This window comes from Acinonyx jubatus, chromosome B3, assembly GCF_027475565.1.
Source record: "Acinonyx jubatus isolate Ajub_Pintada_27869175 chromosome B3, VMU_Ajub_asm_v1.0, whole genome shotgun sequence".
Lineage (NCBI taxonomy): Eukaryota > Metazoa > Chordata > Mammalia > Carnivora > Felidae > Acinonyx > Acinonyx jubatus.
The window spans coordinates 85,642,938-85,665,408 of NC_069386.1; the positions used below are offsets into that span (position 1 = coordinate 85,642,938).

At 38.9% G+C, this 22,471-nt stretch overlaps 1 long non-coding RNA gene across 1 annotated transcript; it reads left to right on the forward strand.

The window, feature by feature from the left end:
* The first annotated feature begins 427 nt into the window (after positions 1–427).
* LOC113601547 (uncharacterized) lies at positions 428–2,872 on the forward strand. Its single transcript, XR_008299380.1, has 2 exons — positions 428–1,700; positions 2,537–2,872. It is a non-coding gene; the product is annotated as an uncharacterized LOC113601547 (long non-coding RNA).
* The last annotated feature ends 19,599 nt before the right edge of the window (positions 2,873–22,471 follow it).

A 22,471-nucleotide genomic window follows, 5' to 3' on the forward strand; every position in this document is an offset into this window, starting at 1 on the left:
AGACAGTGCAAGCAGGGAAGGGGCAGAGAGAGAGGGGGACACAGAATCTGAAGCAGGCTCCAGGCTCTGAGCTGTCAGCACAGAGCCCAACGTGGGGCTCGAACCCACAAACCATGAGATCATGACCTGAGCTGAAGTCTGGTGCTTAACTGACTGAGCCACCCAGGTGCCCCACTTCATTTCTTTAAATGTAAGCACATGTGAAAGTTGAGCAAAATATATTTCTATTTATATAACATATTTTTTCTATGATAAAGAATATAGTGATATTATTTATTTGGGAAACTCAAAAACATCTCACAGATATTACTGATAGATTCCAAATGACTTCAAGAGAATCAGTCACTCTGTGCATCAGATTCTGCATCTTTAAAATGAGAATAATTAGACATCATTGCAGATTAATATCAACTTACTACATTTTTATAAGATGAATGACACTATTTATATATATTTTAAAATAAGGTGATAGAGGCATTTTAATGTTATACACAGCTTACAGTTAAACATATTGAAAATGGCATTGAGATTAGAAACATAAATGAATGAAGCATGAAGTAATGTACAAAGATTTGGTTGAGCCAGCTCCGAAGCTACATTTTATCATCAGCAATTGGGGAGAAGTTTGCTTTAAATACAGCTTTGAGTAATAGAAATAAGATAGTGCACCACAGCCAAGATGGGTACGAATGATTAGTAAAATAATATCCAAACAAATTTCCTTCTGTTTTAGTGGGGCTCACAAAAACATTTGTGCCACATATTCGGGGCCTGAGACCATTGTGAAGATAACCAACTTCCATGAATTAGAATGACAGTTTCAGTTCCCCTCAGATTTCATAGCAGTTTTATAAAACTGTCAGTAACCAGAGTTTAAAATATAGCAGCAGGGCCGGCAGGGAAGGAGAGAGAAGTAACATGTATTCAGTACCCGCTTTGTAAGTGACACATTTGCTAAGTGCTTTATATGTCATCTTATTTGGTCTTCCCCAAGATCCCCATGAACAAGAAATCTTTATTTCTCTTCCAAGCAAGGGGGAAGGGGGAAGGAGGGAGGGAGAGAGAGAAAGAGAAAGAAAGAGAGAGAAAGAGAGAGAGAGAGAAATTGTCCAGCATGTTAAAACTGGTAGTTGGAAGAATCAGTACTAAAAATCAAACCTATTGACTCCAAGAACCATTGTCCTTCTATCATATCAGCTAAAGTACTTTTAAATGACACACAGAGTCCATTCCATAAACTACATAGAAATGGGAAAAGTTCGACTATTGCCTCAAGTTTTACAAATCACAGTGACCAAAACCAAAACGTCAAAATGTACCATCCTACTAGTGGCCTGTACCTAAAGGAGAATAATCAAATAGATTATTGGCAAATACTAAAGAAGCTATATAGTATTTTCCACAGAGACAATTCGATTGCCCATGAAAAACACATTTCATCTCTAAGCCAAATGTACCCATGTCAAGAACTCCACTGAGTACATCTAAGGCCTCCCCATACATGCTCTTCCTCTAAAGAGGGAGATGTAACAGTGGTTAAGTAGGTGATGTCAGGAATCAGAATGCCTGGTTAAGAATCCTGGCTTTGAAAACCACAGGCTATGTCACTATGGGCCGGTTATCCACTTACGCATCATGCTTCTTAACTGAAAAATGAGACTAAAAATAATTTCTTTTCCATAATGTTAGCAAAGTGACATGTAAGTCCTTTTGGTATATTTTAGACACTTTAATAATCCTTTTCATTAACATAACTATCGGAGATAGCAATAGTTCAAGAACACTGAAAAGCAGAAACAGTTTTCTTTTCACTTATGGAGATATAATAAATATGCTCCAATTATTAAAAATTGAATAATTAAGAATAATTAAAGTAATCATTAGATACTACAATTTTAATGGCCAGAATAGGACAAAACTCTGGAGTTCATAAATGCAAAATTCTAGATGAGTAACATTAATTCAGTACTATAAACTACTGTAAACAGCTTTGGACATTAGTAACAAGTTGAGATCTTTTTTCCTCCCTACTTTAAATTTTTTTAACATTTATTTATTTTTGAGAGAGAGAGATAGAGCATGAGCCGGGGAGTGGAAGAGAGAGGGTGGGGGGTGGGACACAGAATCCAAAGCAGGCTCCAGGCTCTGAGCTGTCAGCACAGAGCCCAATGCAGGGCTCAAACTCATAAGCCATGAATGAGATCATAACCTGAGCTGAAGTTGGACGCTTAACCGACTGAGCCACCCAGGCGTCCCTTTCCTCTCTACTTTAAGCTAGTAAGGTGTTATGCTGTGACAATAGTGTAAAGTAATTGAAAAGCATTAAACTAATTTTTTAAAATCTGGCATTCTTCCCAGTTAACAGGTCATATCATTTATCAGGATAATAATTAAATAGAATCCACTGAATTATTTATGTGAATAGAGTCTAGTTAAGAAAAGATGAGGAACTAAAAAAAAAATTCTTCCCACAGATTGAAAGCTGTTATTAGAAAATTATAAAACAACTTATTTTCTTATAAATTCTTTTTGTAAGTTGTCTCATTGAATCTCTGAGCAGAAGGAGTAGCGGACCAAACAAAGAGGTAAATATGCAAAGCACAGCTTCAAACAGCTGTGGACACTTTAAAGCTGGGGTCTGCCGAGTACTTCTTTGAAATGAGTACTGTCTCACCTGCAGCTGCATCTCTCGTCTCATTTGCAAACCAAGGATGGATCTGTAAGAATGAAATTGATGACTGCGTTGATTCCCCCGAGAGTTCATCCTTTTCCTGTGGCAAATCTTTTCCCAAGTGAGAATCTCTAGAATCATCACGACCAATACCCAGTTACATCCCATTTCGAAATGAAATAAAACTGACTCCACTCTAAATTGAGTATATCTTCAAATTTTCTTATCATTTTTCTGACAAAAACACAGAGGAGATGAAGGGCAAGCTAAGTGATGGGTTCTTGCAAAGATGGTGAGCGGCAATGAGCAGGATGGAAGGTCAACCAAGATTTGCTTGGAGAAGACCCAGTTCATGCTCTCTCTTCCTGAAGCACAGATGGCAGGAACCTGATTTCCCAGTTGTTTTCCACAAATCTAAAATTTCCTAAGGGCCATTTATTTTTGATTTCTCAGTGCCTAGCCCACTATCTGAAAGGTAGCAGTACCCAGTAGCTAGGAGCAGGAACTGAGGAGCTCAGTGACTTAATAGCTCCCTGACCTCAGGTAAATGACTTCATATCTTCACCTTAGCTTTAATTTCCTTATCTATAAAGTGGGGGAAATGCTAGTACCTACATCATAGGGTTGTTATGAAGGTTAAATCGATTAATATTTGTAAAGCATTTAAAACAATACTTGACACACGATGAGTTTTCTAAGCATTCAGCAAAATATCATTACATTAAATTGATGGACTTATTAGGACCAGGCAAAGTTTTTAAATCACTGATTTTGGTATTGGGGCCATTGCTTAGCTCTTAAGTCTGTCTCTCTCTCTCTCTCTCTCTCTCTCTCTCTCTGTCTGCTGTCTTCTGGAATCTTCCCCACATTAGCATCTCACTCTCACATGTCAACTAATTTTTCTGAAGTACAAGCAATTAATGACTTAAATTATGAATCCCTTAATCATAAGTGTGTTGGCTTTTTAAAAAAATTTATTTAAACTTTAATGTTTATTTATTCCTGAGAGAGAGAGAGAGTAGGGGAGGAACAGAGACAGAGGAGACACGGAACAGAGAGAGAGGAGAGCTCTGAGTTGCCAGAGCTTGGTGTGGGGCTCGAACTCATAGACTGAGAGATCATGACCTGAGCCAAAGTTGGATGCTTAACCCACTGAGCCACCCAGGTGAGTGAGTTTAAGAACTCTCAAAAATAAAGCCCAAGCATCATTTGGAAATAAGGTTTCCACAGGATGCTACCACAGATGGTTTCACTAACTCGTATTTGGGGAGCCTCCACCACAAATTCAAAAGACTTCACAAAGGAAAGTACTCCATTTCTAGGGAGGAATTTTGGGTGTGATTAGTCTACAGTAGTAGAGGTGGCATTTTGTTTTTGTTTTTCTTCAGTCTGGCATCTTTTTCAGCCCTTCAAATTTCACGACACCATCATCAGAATTGCCTGGAACCCCAATAGCTCTGCAGAGGCCTTCTGTAAATCTCCCAAGTACAAGGGTGTTGTTGCCAACCCCTCTTTTAGTGGTATCATTTTCAAGAACAATGGAAAATATTCACTCTGATATTCTTCCTCTTTGATATTCTTCCTGCAGATCCTTCTCTTCAGGGGAACCAGACTTTGTACATACATAAGTGTCTGTAGACTTCCTTTCTATATCCTTCACTGCTCTTTGGGGTCTTGGTTCATGCTCCATCAATTACTCAAATTAAACAAGAGTATATGACATGCTTAACCTTTTTTTTAAAAAAAAATTTTAACGTTTATTTATTATTGAGAGACAGAGAGACAGGGCATGAGCATGAGCATGAGCAGGGGAGGGGTAGAGAGAGGGGGAGACAGAGAATCAGAAGCAGGCTCCAGGCTCTGAGCTCTCAGCACAGAGCCTGATGCGGGGGTCAAACCCACGATCTGTGAGATCATGACCCTAGCCGAAGTCAGTCGCCCAACCAACTGAGCCACCCAGGGGCCCCATGACATGCTTAACCTTAACCTCTTACTCTGCATCTTTTTCTACTTAGCTCCTGTGATTAGCATATCAATTTAAAAGTCACATTTACAAAGCGCTTTGAGATTACTGAGCAAAAGCAGACTTTGTTTCTTGGAAATGTTAGTTCATTAGCCATTATAAGGAATGGAGACTATGCCGAGGTCTGAAGAAATGGTGACCGCGAGCAGTGGGGATGGTGGGGATGACACTGACTGCTATTATCTCCGTCACCCTTATTATGACCTCCTTGCTGTGCAGCGGTAGTCGAAGCAGCTTCAAAGGAGTGGGTTATTAGCGTTCAGATGAGCAAACATAGGAATCCTAGGGTCTCACTGGATATTTAAGGCCATGATAAAAAGAATGAAATGGAGGACTAATGACTTGGAAAAAAAAAATCAAATCACAGATATGACTCTAAAGGGAGAGTGTAGGGTCTAACATTTGCTACATCAGAACAGTATTTAGCCTAGGTATAAAAGTATGGTATCTCAGTATCCAAGAATAATTCAAATAAATGTAGTGTTTCATCTGTTTCCCATAAGTGGCATAAAACTAGAAAAATAAACATTGGCCAATAATATGAAAGACAACATGTTTTGCAAAGAATTCTCTAGGAATAGGAAAACTTAAAATTTTTGTCAAAAGTATTAGAGAAAGAAAAAAACCAATGCTTAAAAAGGCCAATTTCATTTAATTTCTTTTTCATAGTCTTCAGTAAAATATAAGAAAAATTTTAGTACTGAGGATAATTCATTTAACAAAAGTCACACCTGTTTACTCCCATTTACTGTCATATTTGATCACCACCTGAAGGTTGAAGGTTAGTTTTGAATTGGAAAACATATTTTAATAGTTTGTCTGGTAAGATAAAACCCCCCCAAAAATTCTCTAAAATAAAAGATTTGTGATAACACAACCCTGTAAATAGCCTACTTCTATTTCTTTGTTTCAATCATTTGCCCCCCCCCCCCAATGATTTATTTCTTTTACAAAAATGACAAATTTCAGATAGCAAGTTTGCAGTTGTGGACTCTTAAAATATCTTACTTGAAAAGATTATATTCATATTATTGCCTCGCTGGAGTAATGCCTTATGTGTGGATTAACGTCCCTAGACAAGTAACATTGGATAGTAATACTTTGCACAACTGAAAGGTTATGAGAAAAAGTTCCTTAAAAATGTGTTTTTCTTTTCCCTGGGATTTGCCTTTTTATGAATCCAGAGTGAGTCATCATTCATATTGGCCAGGAAAGCCCAGTATTTGTTTTTGGGGTAAAATTTCATTTGCCCTGTTATAGTATAAACAAATAATCTCACAGCCAACAATTTTTTCGGCATGAAAATCAAAAGAGGTTGAGAAATGTACATTTGTTTTACATACTGAAGGGAGATATTTGGCAGCACCTAGTATTGTTATATTTATGAAACAAATTATAGAATCTCATTTTTACAAAGGCACATGAGTCTTTAGGTTACCATAAAAAAAGTGCTCTAAATTTCATGAATTATGTAACTAATGATTGACAGATTTTTTTTTAGTTGATGTACTCTTTAGTTGAAAAATTACTAAAGTAAAATTTTACCCAAGTTTTTGAGATTCCTGTTTCCAGAATTTATTTTCCACTTCAGTATCCAGAATTTAAAAAATAATCAAAATTGTAAATAAAATATTATCATAACTTATTGAAAAAAAACAAATAATGATGTCTTTGTATGAAACAATGCCATAGAAAATAATCTAGGATTGTATTTAAATAAATTTTAATATATTTAAGTTTAAATCTTACTATTTAAATTTTAATCTGAGGTACACAAAACCATCCTTGTGGTATATTTGTCTATGATTTGATTAGAAGCCCTCCCCCCACTTTTTTAAATTAACTACTGTCACTGCCTTTGAAGGAGCTTTTCTTTCTTTTTTTTTCAACATTTATTTATTTTCAAGAGAAAGAGAGAGAGTATGAGCAGGGGAGGAGCACAGAGAGAGACATAGGATCTGAAGCAGGCTCCAGGCTCCAAGCTGTCAGAACAGAGCCCGATGTGGGGCTCAAAAACCCACGAACGGTGAGATCATGACCTGAGCCGAAGTTGGATGCTTAACCCACTGAGCCACCCAAGCACCCCTGAGCTTTTCTTTTTTTAAGAGTGGGTCTTGACCTATAAGGGATTAGTATTAAAGTTCCTAGGTTAGTATTTGAAAACAGAAATCAAAGTAAATGCAGTGGTTTCTAAAACTTTATTGAATTCTAGGCCTTCTTTGAGTTTAAAAGAAAACCAATCTTATTTTGTGGATAGGGGGAGAAATTTTCATCTCTATGGCATCAAATGTTTCGATAAACATTGAAATGGAATGAAGGTACAATTGTTACTGAAAAAATAATAGTTGTCACTGTGCAAATCAATGTTAATTTTCTAATTCACACAAGAAATATTTTTAATTGCTTACAACCTTGAACAAGACAGATGTGTTCCCTACTTTCATGGAATTCGTATTTTAATGGGGTGAGACAGACAATAAACAAATACATATAAATATATTAAAAGTTATAGTGAAGATAAAAAACTTTTTCTGGGTAACTAAAATTGAGTTGCTAGAAAATGCCCTTCCAATGGGGAGCTATTTAAGGTGAGACTTGAATGACATGTAGGATATTATTATAGAAAGACTGAGGGAAAGGGAATTCCCAGCAGAGGACCTAATATGGAAATGATGTATTTCAGAAACCAACTGAAGATTGAGCAGAAAAGGATGATCAAGAAAGAAGTGGCCAGTGGGGAAAGAGGAAATCAAGAGAGGAAATTGTTTCTATAAAGGGAAGTGGTCACTTGTGCCAAATGCTCATGAGAAATCCAGTAAGATAAATGTGATAGAATGTAGGTGGTTGTTGACTTTATGTAGCACAGTTTCAGAGGAATAGGGGCAAAGGCCAATTGGAATGGACTGAGAGAAGAAAGGAATGGAGAGGAAATGGAGATAGCAACTATAGTTAACAATTTTGAAAAGTTTTTCTTCAAAAGGAGAAAATATAGCAGGAGGTGGAGGAAGAAACCAGGAGAACGTGTTTATACTAGTGGGAATAAGTAAGTTCAGAGGGATAAACTGAGGAAAAGAAGGAGTATTTCAGGAAGAGAGTTCTACGGTAGGAAAGGCATGGGCTGGAGAGCATGCACCCAAGTGTTGGCTTTGGCAGAAGCATGTTCATCTCTTACAATGGAAGGTGTGAGAAAACTGGTGCACAGGAAGTGGATTGCAACTTGGAATGCAGATTGGCAGCATAAGGAGATATGAAAATTATGGCATAGTCTGATTTTGGAGAGTGGGAAACCAGCACAGATTAAGATGTGTGCAATATTGACTACCCAGTAGGGATTTGTGGTCTTGAGTTTAAATTGGAATCAGTCAGCAGGAAGTGAGTGATTTTCTCCAGACTTGTTCAGCTGCCAATGTGAAAAAAAGAAATAGTGTGGGGACCCTGGGTAGTTCAGTTGATTAAGCCTCTGACTCTTGATTTTGGCTCAAGTCATGATCTCACTGGTCGTGGGATTGAGCTCCTCATCAGCCTTTGTGCTGACAGTGTGGAGCCTGCTTGGGATTCTCTCTCTCCCTCTGCCCCTCCCCCACTCTCATGCATATTCTCTCTCTCTCTCTCTCTCTCAAAAACAAATAAATAAACAGTTTAAAAAAAGAGATAGTGGGATAACTAGAGCTAGAGTTTTTTGAGGAAAAGTAAGAAAAAAGGAGCATCATAGTTACATTTTTTAAAGTACATAGATATAATGTGATAACATGAAATATCAGCTCTATAAGGAATAAAAGAATACAGAATAAAGAGAGATCATGAAGAATGGACAAGAATAAAGATTGATGATTCAGAGAACTTGGTATGATCAAACCCCAGCTTGAGTGGGAATGTGAGAATGATGGGCAGTGAGGTTAAAGAACTGCATACAGAAAATTGGAGGAAGAGCACAGTTGTCAGTGATAATTAGGTCAAGGATATACCTGTGGGAGAGGCCAACTATTGTAAGATGGGAAGAAGATGCTGGAGATGAAGGTCAAGGAACTGTGAAGCCATGTGAGGGATGAGTTTTTCACAAGGATATTGAAGTCACCAACACAGATGATAGATACAGGAGTAGAGACGACAGAGATTCACATACTGAAGTCTTCTATGAACAAAGGACCAGGAGGTTAGTGGATGCCAACTACAGAAAAAGTGAGCACTGAGTACTGTATAGAATTGTTGAGTCATTGTAATGTGCACCTAAAGTGAATACAACACTGTAAATTATTCCCCAGTTAAAAAGGCGGTATAGTCTGATATGAACTGCTAAGACGTTTGAAAATTTCAAGGATGGAGAAGTTACACAGAAGCATAAAGAGAACAGAGGCATCAAATTTACTATCAGACCTCAAGGGTTATCTGTGTTAATGTCCAAATCACAACTAAATATGCGGTGTTATGTGGACAACACAATATGTGTTTCATAGATGGTTTTAGCTAGAAATGGACATGATTTATTGGAGTTTAACCCTCTTGTTTCATTTTTATTCTATTACATAAAGATATTTAACCTCACCCACATAGCTCTAGAGAATAACTATTATACATAAAATATTTGAAATTATAATACATTCAACTCCATTATTCACCTTAAGATTTTCTTTGTGTGAAATAAACTTTGACATCTTTGCACTGGAGCAGGGGGTGGATATCATGACTTGTGATATCCACTAGATTTGTGGAATTGTGATATTATGACTAGAAAATATAGGACTAGGAAGAAGCCAGTTCTCATAGGTAATAAAATTGCAAGCTTACATTTTCCTTCTCCCTCTCCAACTGCAAATATAACAATTTAACACTAAAGAACAAACCTTCCTTTTGGCCACGTGAAGCTAATAATACAAAATAATCAGCATATCTGGGATACAATTTACAGGAACAACTTATAATATACACTTCTTCCAGTTCTTTAGACAAATGTATTGTTCTGTTGACACCCTATGATAGATCTATTTCTGTCTTTTTTTTTAATATATAATGTATCTCACAAGAAGGATAAGCAGAAAACATATTATACAACACAACTGTTTGTTTTCTCATTTCACGTTCATGATTACTTGAGTCACGAATGACATATGATCCAAACTAGTAACTTATGTCTGTGTCTGACAGAGGACATTTTTCATCTTTCCAGTCTGGGTTACATCTTCAGCAGCCAGTGTTGTGAATCTAAGTGAAGTGAAACAAGTTTCTCAGTTTCACTTCTCAGGTATGACATACTTCAGTGTTTCATGGAACCAGAAATAAAAGAAAAAGTTTTGCCTATTTTAAAAATTTCTCTTAATCATGGCAGTCTTTAGCTTACTTCCAGATACTATAAACTTGGCTAAATCATTTTAATGTGGTGTTTCTTCTTTGGATCAGAAGCTGGTTACCTGGCCCACCTTTCCTGTCCTTTCCCTCACCCCTTTCCTCTGCACACCTTTGATCCTTCTGAATCACAGAAATATGGGAGCAATTCCTATCCACCAAGTGATTGTTCGTATCTTCATACCTTTCCTGATGCTCGGGATGCTCTCAGCTTCTTCAGCCACTTGGAACATTTCCACACATCTTTCCATATTCAGGTGAAGCATCACCTTCTTTATTAAGCCTTTCCAGTTTACCCTATTCACCTCTGTCACAGCTGGTTATTCCCTCTCCTTTCTTTCTATGTGCATTTGAACATATATCAGTTATTGTTTGGGTGGGCATATAATGTATTGTCCAAACCAGGGCACTTTTGAGAGTTATAGGGGTGCATTGTTAATAATTACACTGGGACATCAGGAATAGACTATGACTGTCCTGGCTAACCATGGCATATGGCTACTCTAATTACCGCACTTACGGCATTGTGTTGTGGAACCGTCCTCCTCCTGCAGTGAAACTGTGAGGGCAAGCCTATTTTGTACCTCATGCAAAGGCTAGTGGTATTTAAATGCTTGGTGGATACCTACTGCTTTACTATTACCTTTCTTCTAGTAAAAATGTCTTTAGGCAATTACTGTGCCCCATTCTTTGGATGTTGCAAATTCTCATCCATGTCATTTGAATGGAGCTGAATCCACCCCCACTTTGCCCCTACTTTTCCTCTCTATGTGGGTAGAGACATGACTCAGCTTCCTTTGGTCAAAACAACACAAGTCACAGGCTTGTGACCGGTTCAGATCTTCACCTGATCACGGAATTATTGCCAATTTGGGATTTTTTTCAAACCAGGAGAAGCAGCAGCTCAGTTTCCACTTTGGTTGCTACACTGTAAGCCTGGAACTGCCAAGAGACCCCTCACCTCCAAGAAGAGCTACTCATGAGAATGAAGTAAACATTGAAGAAAACAAAACCAAGACTTCAGTCTTCCAAGAAACCACTGGAGCTTTTTTCTCCAGTGTTGCCTCATGCTAGATTGTTTTACCTTACATTTTTGAGTTACATGAGCCATAAATTCCCTTTTGGCTGAAGTCAATTTGAGCTGTGTTTCTATCTTTTGCAGAAAAGTAGTTTTGTTGTTTGTCCCGTTGAGGCCCGGGCTATAGGAGGCCCTCAGTGAGTGGCAGTTGGTTGGGTTGCGAGGGTGGGTAGGAGGCTCCTGGTGGCCAGTCTCAGGACTGTGAATGACTACCGGTAACTCTCCCACCTGCAGCTCCCTTGCTCCATCACCAAGTTCCTGGGTCTGTTAGGAGTGCTCTACCTTAGCGGTACTTCCTTCAGGGACAGCTACTGGAGCAGTCACTACAGGCTCTCATTCTTGTTTGTTTCTTTTTCTATGTTATAGGGACTTTTGCCATGGGTGACTTGATAGTAATTTGAGGACAGCTGGTGAAGTAAAAGGAGGTATTGTTTCCAGCTACTGCTTATAAAAGTAACCAGAAGTTTGAAAATACTCTCAAGATGAAAACCATCTACCCCTAACCATTCTTCCATCCCTTCTTTTACCAAGACAAAGGGGCTGTTCCAAGCACATAACACACTTTTGACTGCCAGTTTGGTATACTTGCCCCATCAACACTGCTGTCACGTGTCCTCTAAGAAGACTTGGATAAACAGGTCTAGAAAAAAATATTTTAGGGATCCCAGATATCCAGAAACATTTTAGTGGGGGGAGGCATAGATATGGTCATAATCATTATGTAAACAAGCCCTTGACCTTGCCCAAGATGAAAACTCACCAGTGATACCCCACATTGCTTAGCACCGCGGTAAACACAAATTAGTTCACTTATTAGTGGGTCAGTTCATTCTGTATACTGGGGGAAATGAACTTGAGCAGAGCTACCGGACAAAATTTAGACTGCAGAATCCAGATTTTAAATGTATCTTTCTGAGAGCTAGAAGCGAGTGGAGCATAAGGAAAGCCATTTTGATGAAACAAGTACAAATATCTATTTGGAATAAGTTGTATTTGGGGGATTGTTGGATAAAAATTCACTTCTATTCCTCTAAACTAAGCAGTAAATAGTGTTAACGTTAATATATAAAATGACAGGTTAATGTCATCCCACCCAACTATCAGATATTTACCAACTTGGTTCTAATGACTCATGTAAGCATCCAGAGCTCTTACCAATGAGGACTGCGACACAGGAACTCTGGGAACTACATTCACAAAAACTACATTCCAGAGGCCCAAAGGATGCTTTTTCCCTTTTCCTCTAAGGTTTGCCTACGTGGCTTATATTATGTCATGGGAATATTGATCCTCTATGCCTCAAATCTCTTCTGCACACTGCCAAGTAAATTTTTTTTAGCATCATAAATTAGATCATATCTTTTCTTAACTTAAAACTCTTAACTGAATTTTTCATTCACTTAAAATAAAAGCCAAACTCCCCAGCATAGTCCATAATGCCCTGTCTGCCTGGTGCTTCTATATTCAACTTGTACCATTCATATCCTTACTCACTAAACTCCAGCCAGAGCCTTCTTCTAAAGTCTCAAAAGTGCTATGTTCGTTTCAGCCTCAGGACCTTTGCACATGCTATCCCCTCTGCCTGGAAGGTTGTTCCTTCTCTCTCCCTACAACTATATCTTCCACTTTTTATTGCTTTAAAGCCTTTGGTAATTGCACATCGTGCTTATTTATTTACTGTCTCTCCTTACTGGAGGGTAAGCTTTAGGAAGGCAGCTGGACAACTGATCTGCTTTATTTGTCACTCTGTTCACCAGCATATAAGAGGTGCTTAATATATATATTCCTTGAAATATGATAGCATAAACACACTGATGGCACAGAGTTTGTATATCAGTTAGCTCAGGAACACTTTCCCATTCTGAGTGGCCATTAAGTGACCCCCTGGAAACACAACCCTCTCTTCACCAGTCCTGGGTATAGACTTGCCCCCAAAGAGGCTTTTAAAATCATAAATATTATAGCTAAAAGGCATATTGGAGATACTAGTTTACAGATAGGAAATTTTAAGTTGTATAAAGTTGAAGTAACTTACCTCAGGAGGGATGGCTTCTCCACTCCTCTAGGGTCCCTGATGAGGGACTTTTCCTGAAACACTCCTGGCTTCTTCCCCGTTGAAGGTAAGAGTGAGTTGGATGATTATGAATTAGGGAGAGAAACGAGGTGTGCAGTTTCAGGCCCTCAAGCTCTCTCTCTAAGGGATCTGTCACAGGACACACACATTCTGCAGTGCTCCTTGTCCTGGGTTTTCAGACACAGGCTCCACCCCACAGGGGGCCTGCAGTTATCTGGTTATGCTTCTGACTGAGGATAGTGGGATAGGGTTGTCTAATTCTGGGTTCAGTGTATGCACGGCCAAGGTGTCTGCACATTTAAACTCTGTTCTCAAATCTCTCTTTTGTTAGTTTAAAAGGAAATAATTTTCTAATTCCTCTGCCTGTTTTCACTGGCTCATATCTGGGTGAGCTTAGCCCCTTTGTGTCTCAACACCAAAGCTCTGGAGTTGGTCACTGTTGAAGTTAAGGACTAGAATTCAAATCTTCCCAAGCTCCAACTCTGATTTCTAATGTGTAGTGCACATACCTCAGCCAGTTCCAGTTCAGCTGCCCCTGAATGGTCTCTGCTACCCTCAGTAGTCCCCTGACCCACACTAGAGGGTCTTGTCCTCCAATCTATGCATTCCCCATGCTGATTTTGGTTACAGACACACTTAGAATGATTTCACCATGAACATGTTTTGAGGCTAATGAAATAAATATTTATGAAACCAACTTAATAAGAAAATTGGGTAGGGGTGCCTGGGTGGCTCAATCGGTTAAGCGTCCGACTTTGGCTCAGGTCATGATCTCCTGGTTTGTGAGTTCAAGCCCTGCATAGGTCTCTGTGCTGACAGCTTGAAGCCTGGAGCCTGCTTCTGATTCTGTGTCTCCTTATCTCTCTGCTCCTCCTCTGTTCATGCTCTGTCTCTCTCTCTCTCTAAAAAATAAGTAAACATTAAAAAAATTAAATGTAAAAAAGAAAATTGGGTAATAATCAGATTAATGAGGTAAACATAAATACATCATTATGAGTTATGTTATAAATACATATTTTATTATCAACATATTTATTTTTACTTTTCCTTCAATGATTTTGTCACTTGTTTAATTTTTTGTTTTATTTAGTATTGTTTCCTGTGGCCTCTTTAAAGCTATCATTTCACTCAGACATTTATCTGGATACGAGATCAGGATATTAACCCTCTTTTGGCGGATGCATGTTTCAGTTAATCGTGCCTAAGAAGAAAATTGTATTCTGCTTTATTTTTGCCGTAACGTAATACTTGTAATATAATATTTCTAATGGACAAACAGGTGAACCTTTTCCGTGTTCAAGCAAAGTATAAAAAATTATTGGGTATGATTATGACCTTACTTGTTGAAACAAATTCCTCCCTGGTCATCCTAGAAATAGAGAGGGAAAGAAAATCACTTATACTAAAAAAGCAAAAGAAACATACCTCCTTATTGAAAATCCTTAATCATTCTCTATTATATAAGTAAATATAAGTAAAATAAAACTTAAAGAACAAACAAACAAAAGGGTCTCTTATGTAGTTATGGTCTTTTTTTCTAGTGGTGTTCAGAATGGTGAAACCACTTCACGTTGTGCGTTTGGAGGAGCAATGGGTCAATGGATGTTCTCCACTAAGAATTACCTCCCTTTCCATTAGAAGACTAACTTTCCAACCTTTTCTCTGTGTCTAGGTGGCATATGTCCTACTCAGTTTGGAGGCTGCGTGTACAGTTCAGAGATCCTTGTGTCTTTGATATAGCTAGATATAGACTTTTGATCTCTTATATTTTTGCTTCTTCTTCTTATTGATCAGCTAACAATTATCTACAAAAGAGCATCCTCTGGATGTATAAACATGCTAAATCTTAAGAGATCTGAAAAAAATAGTTTCTGTGTTTTAGTTCTTATCAGCTCAAAACTTATTATTGGGTTGGAAATAAACAGATGTGTCTTGATATTCTTTTTGTTGATTTTAATGCCACCATGCTTTTCCTGATACAAGCCTTAACTCCAGTTAAGACCATTGTCTTGATTTTTTCCTCCTTTAGTTGGAATAGAGGCTAAGTAACTGAGAGAGACTTCAAGACACAGGGACTTGTCCCTGATAGTTTATTTCTGTCTTCTGCAATAGTCCAGATGTGGGAATTCGAGGCTGGTGTAGTGGCCCTACTCTACAAAATCATTCAGGGACTCCAGTTCCTTTTAACTTAGGCTTCTGCCATGCCCCAGAGTGGTGTCCTCATTTTTAGGTTAAAAGACTGGTTGAGGCCACATATGTTTCAGCCTTCAGAAAATAGAGATTAAGTCTACAATATGCAATTTCAGTTTATTTAAGTGTAATAGACATAACAATATTTATCAATATCCAGTTTTTTATTATTATTATTATTTATCGGCACGCAGAAGGTTATACTTCTTCACTCTTTGTAGTTAGGCACAGCCATGTGACTAGTTTCAACCAAAGCAATAAGGAGCCAATGTGGCCTGAGTCACTTGTGTGCTGCAAGGTTCATTGCTGGCACTTGACTCCCCAGCCCTTGCTTCCCTTGCCATAGTGACCATAAAACACATGTTGATGTGAAGATGCTATGAGATGGAAACCTGCAGGAATCCCCAGTGAATGCAAAGAAGTTCTCTGGACTTTCAGGGGATTTTAGTGAGCAAGAAATAAACTTGTGCTCTTTATTCCACAACATAACCTATTGTGCAGTAACTATTACAGCAGACGAGGTGGACACAGTGTACATTATTGCTGCCCACATTTTATCAGTGAGAACACAGTCAGATAATCCTGATTTGAGGGCTAGCTGAGCTGTTTATACTCCATTACTATGGAAACAAAGAGAAGCAGATAGCTGGGCAGGGGAGGGAGTGGGGTGGGCAGCTTCCTTCCTTGTCTCACACTCTAGCCTTGTACTTGCTTGGAATGCCCTCCTCCCACTTCTCAGTCTGTGCACATCCCACACCTCCTCCAAAGCACAGCCTTTTGCAAACTCCTCACTCTGATTTCTCTCTACTCTAAATTCTGATTGCTCAATGTTTACAAACTTTTATTACATAATTCATTAATTTAAAAAAGGGTTATGTACCACTTACCTATCTCCAGGCATTGTGCTAGACACAGGTTATATAACAGAAATATCATCTCCACTTCCAGAGCTTGAAGTTTCCACCTGCCTAGCACAAATGCCCCACCCAAACTGCATGGTTACTAAATAATCTGTGGTTGAATATATGAATTGGCAATATGGTGACCTGTGATTAATATTAAGTAGCAGAGCACTATTGACAGATAAGAGAAGGGAGAAAATCCCAAGGTAGATCTTAGGATGCATCAAGACAGGGATCAATGTTTGTCTCAAATTCTGCCTTATCTCCAGTGCCCATCACTGGGCCTGGCACAAAGTAACAGGGGTGTCTTGAAGAGACTTAGGACATGAGGTTGGGCCAGATTTTGAGAAGTCAGTCATGGATTTTGGGGTCTTTATGTGCTAGGAAATAAGAATCATAAGCTGTTTCTTTAAGGGTGCTGTAGAAAGACTGAACTGGTTTTCTGGTTGGATTGTTTATGGCCATATCACCCTGAATGTACCCGATCTTGTCTGGATATAAACATTAAAATAAAAGATAACTAAATGAAGGCTGTAGAGTTGAAAACCTAGTTTGGAATGGCAATGATGGACATGAATGTAAAAGGGCAAATCTAATGGACATGTCAAAGGGAGGAATATAAAGGTTAAGGGGGAAAAATGAATTGGAAAAGAGTATTGGAGGGTGCCAGCCCGGAATTCCAGAATGAGGATCCTAGCATGAAAGAGATAAATGTTACAAAAGGAACCTGTGATGGGTTTAATTTGAGGAATGCTGTATTTGCTGTGGCAGGAGGAAATCTTTGTGGGGATGTTGAGCAGGCAGCTAAGGCCTGGAAAGCAGGTGTTGTCAGTGATGAAGATATAGCCTTGGGAGCCACATTCTGTGGACATGCAAGACCTGAAGAGACATCTGCTCAGATTCTATCCTTTCCAGCATATGCTAAGGTAAACAAGACCAGTCCTCAATACAATTGTCAAGTGGGCCTTGCCTCCTTGTAGACTCTTCTCCTGTCAGTGGAGCCCCTGGAGCTTCTGTACCTGCCAGTGTATTACAAAAGAGAGGAAGATTCCAGATCATTTACAGAAAAAGTTGGGTAGAGAATAGCTGAAGTGTTAAAGGGTGGTAGAAGGCATGCATGACAGAAAAAAATGGCAGAGCTGGGACATGCAGAGGTCCAGAAGAGAGGCACATAGGCAACTTCTATAGAGCTAGAGAGGTGGAAGGTGTGTGTGTGTGTGTGTGTGTGTGTGTGTGTGTGTGTACAGTCAAATGCAAATGTATTCAGAAAGTATCAGCAAATATGTCTCCACCAACCCTGCCCATTAGCTATGCTTCAGATGACCTACCTCCATGTATTTAATAAGGCCTTCATGCTATTTATGTGCCAGACACTGTGGACACGCAAAAGAACCAGGCAGACTTGGTGTCTGCCCTCATAGGACCTATGTATTATTAAAGGTGAAATAGAAAGTGAATACAGACTAGTTGATTAATTTACTAAAATTGTGTTAAGTGAAGAGAGAACTATATATTCTTAAATTCTATAAATTTTGCCTCTTCAAAGTAAGAGAGTTAAACAGCTGTGCAGAAGCAAGAAGTATTTGGGGCCAGCTAATACCTTGGAATTAGCTCATTTGGGAAAACACTATCCTGGTGGCCTGGAGAGGAGGGCCTGACTGGGGACACACAGAGCCATTCCTACCACACTCGCCACCCACATATTGACACCCAGTATAAAAGGTGAATTCAATGAGAGGAGAAGCCTACCTTCAGCTTTGGAGGCCTGGAAATATCTATTTAGCATTCTCCGCACTTGCTTCCAATTTTAGTCTACAGGTCTGTCTATGGGCTCAAGAGACAAGGGATATAAGGATGGTGAAAAGATGATACAAGTGGGTTATCAATAAGAGAACAATAATAGTGGAGGTTGTGGGTATGAACAATAGGACCATAGATGTGTAAATTATTTTTCATTTATATTTTCTCCTTTTTTTCTACCACTTGGATCACAGATTTGTTGGGTAATAGAGTCTGGGTTGGTGTTGCTAGCTGGAGCCGCTGGAGGTCCTAGTTCCACAGACTCTTGAGTAGAAGAACCAGTGTGCCCAGAGATCCTTGTTCTCCTCAAGTTATAGCTATGAAAGCAGGCACTGTCCTGTTGGACAGATCCTCCTACAGGCAATTTTATTCCCAGGGAGAGTCTATTGCCATGTATCTTTCAGCTTAGAGTTCACCGCCTGCCTTGGATTTGTTGCCACCTTTACTCCCCCAAACAATGGCACCTCTGAAAATCCAAATGCTGCTTTGAGCTGTCAGGACATCTAATGCTGGTCTTCAGAAAGGAGGACGTTGAGCAGGGTGGATGGAGGGGGCAGGTGTTGGAGGGATTTTTTGGAGAGAGAGATTCCATCTGGATTACTTATTTAGGGATGTATTCATAAGAAAAGAGATGGTCTGGGAAGGAAGAGTATCTCCATTTTTAACCATGTGGGAGGGTATGTGTGGGCGCAAGGAAAGACAGACTTTCAGGGATACAGATCAAAGAATTTCATTTCATGCTTGCCTGAGTTAATATGTACATATCCTGAAGTGAAAACTTGTATAAGGTATCAAGGAAAGCTTTTAGGAATAATGCATAATAGAGTTACTAAATTCTTTTTTAAGAATTTAAAATAGTAAAAACTTGATTATTCAGTATAAAAATTAGTATGCATTTAAATAAATTTATTATCATTTCTGACTAATTATAATTTATTTGGGAAACATCCACTGATAGCTTGCAACATAAAGGTAATTTATTTTTTTACAAAATGTGTAAGGTGTAAATCCCTCACTTCAACAGCATGCAGTGTAGTAGGGGACATGAAAAAAAATATGCACCAGTAGCTTTAAGAGAGCTTCTAAGAGTGATGAGGGATTTCAGAGAACTGGTTTGAATTTGAGGTAGCTGGGGAAGATATCTTGGAGGAGGTAGCATTTAAAATGGGATGTGTATCCGGATGGCCAACAGGCACTTGAAAAGATGCTCAACGTCGCTCCTCATCAGGGAAATACAAATCAAAACCACACTCAGATATCACCTCACGCCAGTCAGAGTGGCCAAAATGAACAAATCAGGAGACTATAGATGCTGGAGAGGATGTGGAGAAACGGGAACCCTCTTGTACTGTTGGTGGGAATGCAAATTGGTGCAGCCACTCTGGAAAACAGTGTGGAGGTTCCTCAAAAAATTAAAAATAGACCTACCCTATGACCCAGCAATAGCACTGTTAGGAATTTACCCAAGGGATACAGGAGTACTGATGCAGAGGGGCACTTGTACCCCAATGTTTATAGCAGCACTCTCAACAATAGCCAAATTATGGAAAGAGCCTAAATGTCCATCAACTGATGAATGGATAAAGAAATTGTGGTTTATATACACAATGGAGTACTACGTGGCAATGAGAAAGAATGAAATATGGCCCTTTGTAGCAACGTGGATGGAACTGGAGAGTGTGATGCTAAGTGAAATAAGCCATACAGAGAAAGACGGATACCGTATGTTTTCACTCTTATGTGGATCCTGAGAAACTTAACAGAAACCCATGGGGGAGGGGAAGGAAAAAAAAAAGAAAAAAAAGAGGTTAAAGTGGGAGAGAGCCAAAGCATAAGAGACTTTTAAAAACTGAGAACAAACTGAGGGTTGATGGGGGGTGGGAGGGAGGGGAGGGTGGGTAATGAGTATTGAGGAAGGCACCTTTTGGGATGAGCACTGGGTGTTGTATGAAAACCAATTTGACAATAAACTTCATATATTGAAAAAAAAGAAAAAATAAAATAAAATAAAATGGGATGTGTAACATAGGCACATTTCAGCATGCCGGCTGATTATGGCTAGCATTTCAAGTAGTAGGAATGCGTGTTTAAAATTATGGAGCTGCAGGGGCACTTGGATAGCTCAGTCTTTAAGCATCTGACTTCAACTCAGGTCACGATCTCACAGTTCATGAGGTTGAGCCCCACATTAGGCTCTCTGCTGTCAGCGCAGTCTGCTTCGGATCCTGTGTCCCCCTCACTCTCTGCCCTTCCCCCACTCACATTCTATCTCTCTCTCTCAAAATAAATAAATAAACAATTTTTAAAAATCACAGAGCTGCTATTAAGCAAAACCGAGTAGTTCAGCTTAAAAAAGACACGGGGTCCAATATGATAGGAGTGTGGACTAACCTGATGAGGTCTTGGAAGATCTTGAAAGGCCCTGAGCAAGAGTCAGGAATGTGGACTTGAGTGGCGGAGCCTGGGATCCTTCTGAGCAGCAGAGTTGAATGATGGAGTAGTACATCATGGAGGTAAACGTGATAACAAGCTAGGGTAAATCACCAGAAGGAGAAAGATGAAGAGTAAAGGGGAAAAGCACTGTGATGAGATTTCTGTTTGTGGTGATTTAGGATGAGGCAGACTTGATGTATAGTCCAAAGGGAAGACCAGTGCAGAGAGGAAAATTGAAGGTAAAAATGAGACAGTCTCAAATTATGGATGGGAATGTTAAGACCATAAATGGAAGGGTTAGCTATCCTACTGCTGCCTGCCCTGAGACCTGAAATAGGGGAAAAAGAAGAAATGTAAAGGTTGTGGGAGGGGGTACAGTTGAAGGTGCTAACATCTGAAAGTGAGGATTTCTTAGCACGATTCTGTATCTCCTGCAACACCTGCCAAATGCATAAGAAGCGTGAATGAGAAGTTTTAAGTCTAACTTGGCTTTCACCTAAATCTGTCAAGTTCAGTCAAATGTGGCTCTACCTTAAGAACACAGAAATTTTAAACTATGTGAAACCCCTTAGCTTCTTACGTTTTCAAGGAGAAGATCCTCTTGTTCCAATGAGAAACCTGACTGATGTGCTATGATAACAGTTTCAATAACTCTGCGGGTCCCTGCTGGGAAGAATGTCATAGACACTGCATGTTTCTACCCATCTATCCCTCCCCTAGTTTCACAGGGTTTTGTGAGGATAAATAAAATAAGATAGTACATATACATTTTTTCCATAAAAAGTTGCTATGAGGATATTGTAGGTCTACAAAAAAGTGTTATGTGGATATTACAACATATCAGAATAATCTGAAAATATTTTGTTTGTCCTATTTAATTCACATTCAACTCTCTTAAAAAAATCTTTTCTTTAAAAAAGAATTTAAAGCATTTGTTTCGTGGTTTACGATTTTTAAGAGCTTTCTGTATATGCTGATGAAGGAAGTTGTGGGAAAGAAAATACTTCAAAGCAAGCATGGTGCACTGGGAATAATAGCGTCTGCCAAACAGTTCACACTTCACACTATTAACACTGTTGATGGGCCCACAGTCACAGTGCTGGATAGCCAGGCCATCTGGGGCTTGTGCGGGCAATAAACTACAATTACTGCCTTCTAAGACACTGTAATTCCAGAAGTTATCCATTGAGGTGGGTCATTTAAAGGATGTGTTCCTATCCAAGGCTTTGAGAAGGATGCTTTCTGGATACTCTAAGTGTTCATCCATTCGGTACCCAATGGCTGATACTTACGCTCCCAGTTCTGCCATTTGAAATTTCAGAGGGAGAAATGTGGGAATTGGAGAGCGGTCATTTTTTCAAATAATGAGTCTTACTACCAGCTCCTATAGCACCCTCACTTCTCATAACAAGTTAGCACACTTGGCAAAAAGAACAAAATTATGTTTAGTTTAAGAGCATTGTTTGATATGCTTGGACACATTTAAGTGCGTTTTTTTCCCCCAGAGTTATGGACCAGTAGTTATAGACTTGTTTTCTGGTTTTCAGGACTCTTGGGTTATGTTCACTAGTTTGTAATGACATTAAGACTTCCTAAAATCCTGAATGGGGGTGGTGTGAGTGGTCTATATTAAATTTTCTCTCATCAGCAGAAATGGGGCTCAAGAATTAAGTTCTGTTACTGAGAAATAAAGAAATTTATATGTATATACTTAGAAAAAATTGCATATATTCTCAGCTTTGTCTATGAAATGGAAGTAATGTTAACTGCCTCATACAACTGTTTTAAGAAAATTAATATAGAGACTTTTACAGTAACCTACAGTAGAGTGAGCACTCATCAAATGCCCTACTGGCAGACTAAAAAGGGAAGATATGAAATGCCCTTATCATGATACTTATAAATCAGTTTTTTTCTGATTTTTCTTAGTGCTACCTGGTTAAATGTCAGTCCAGGATCC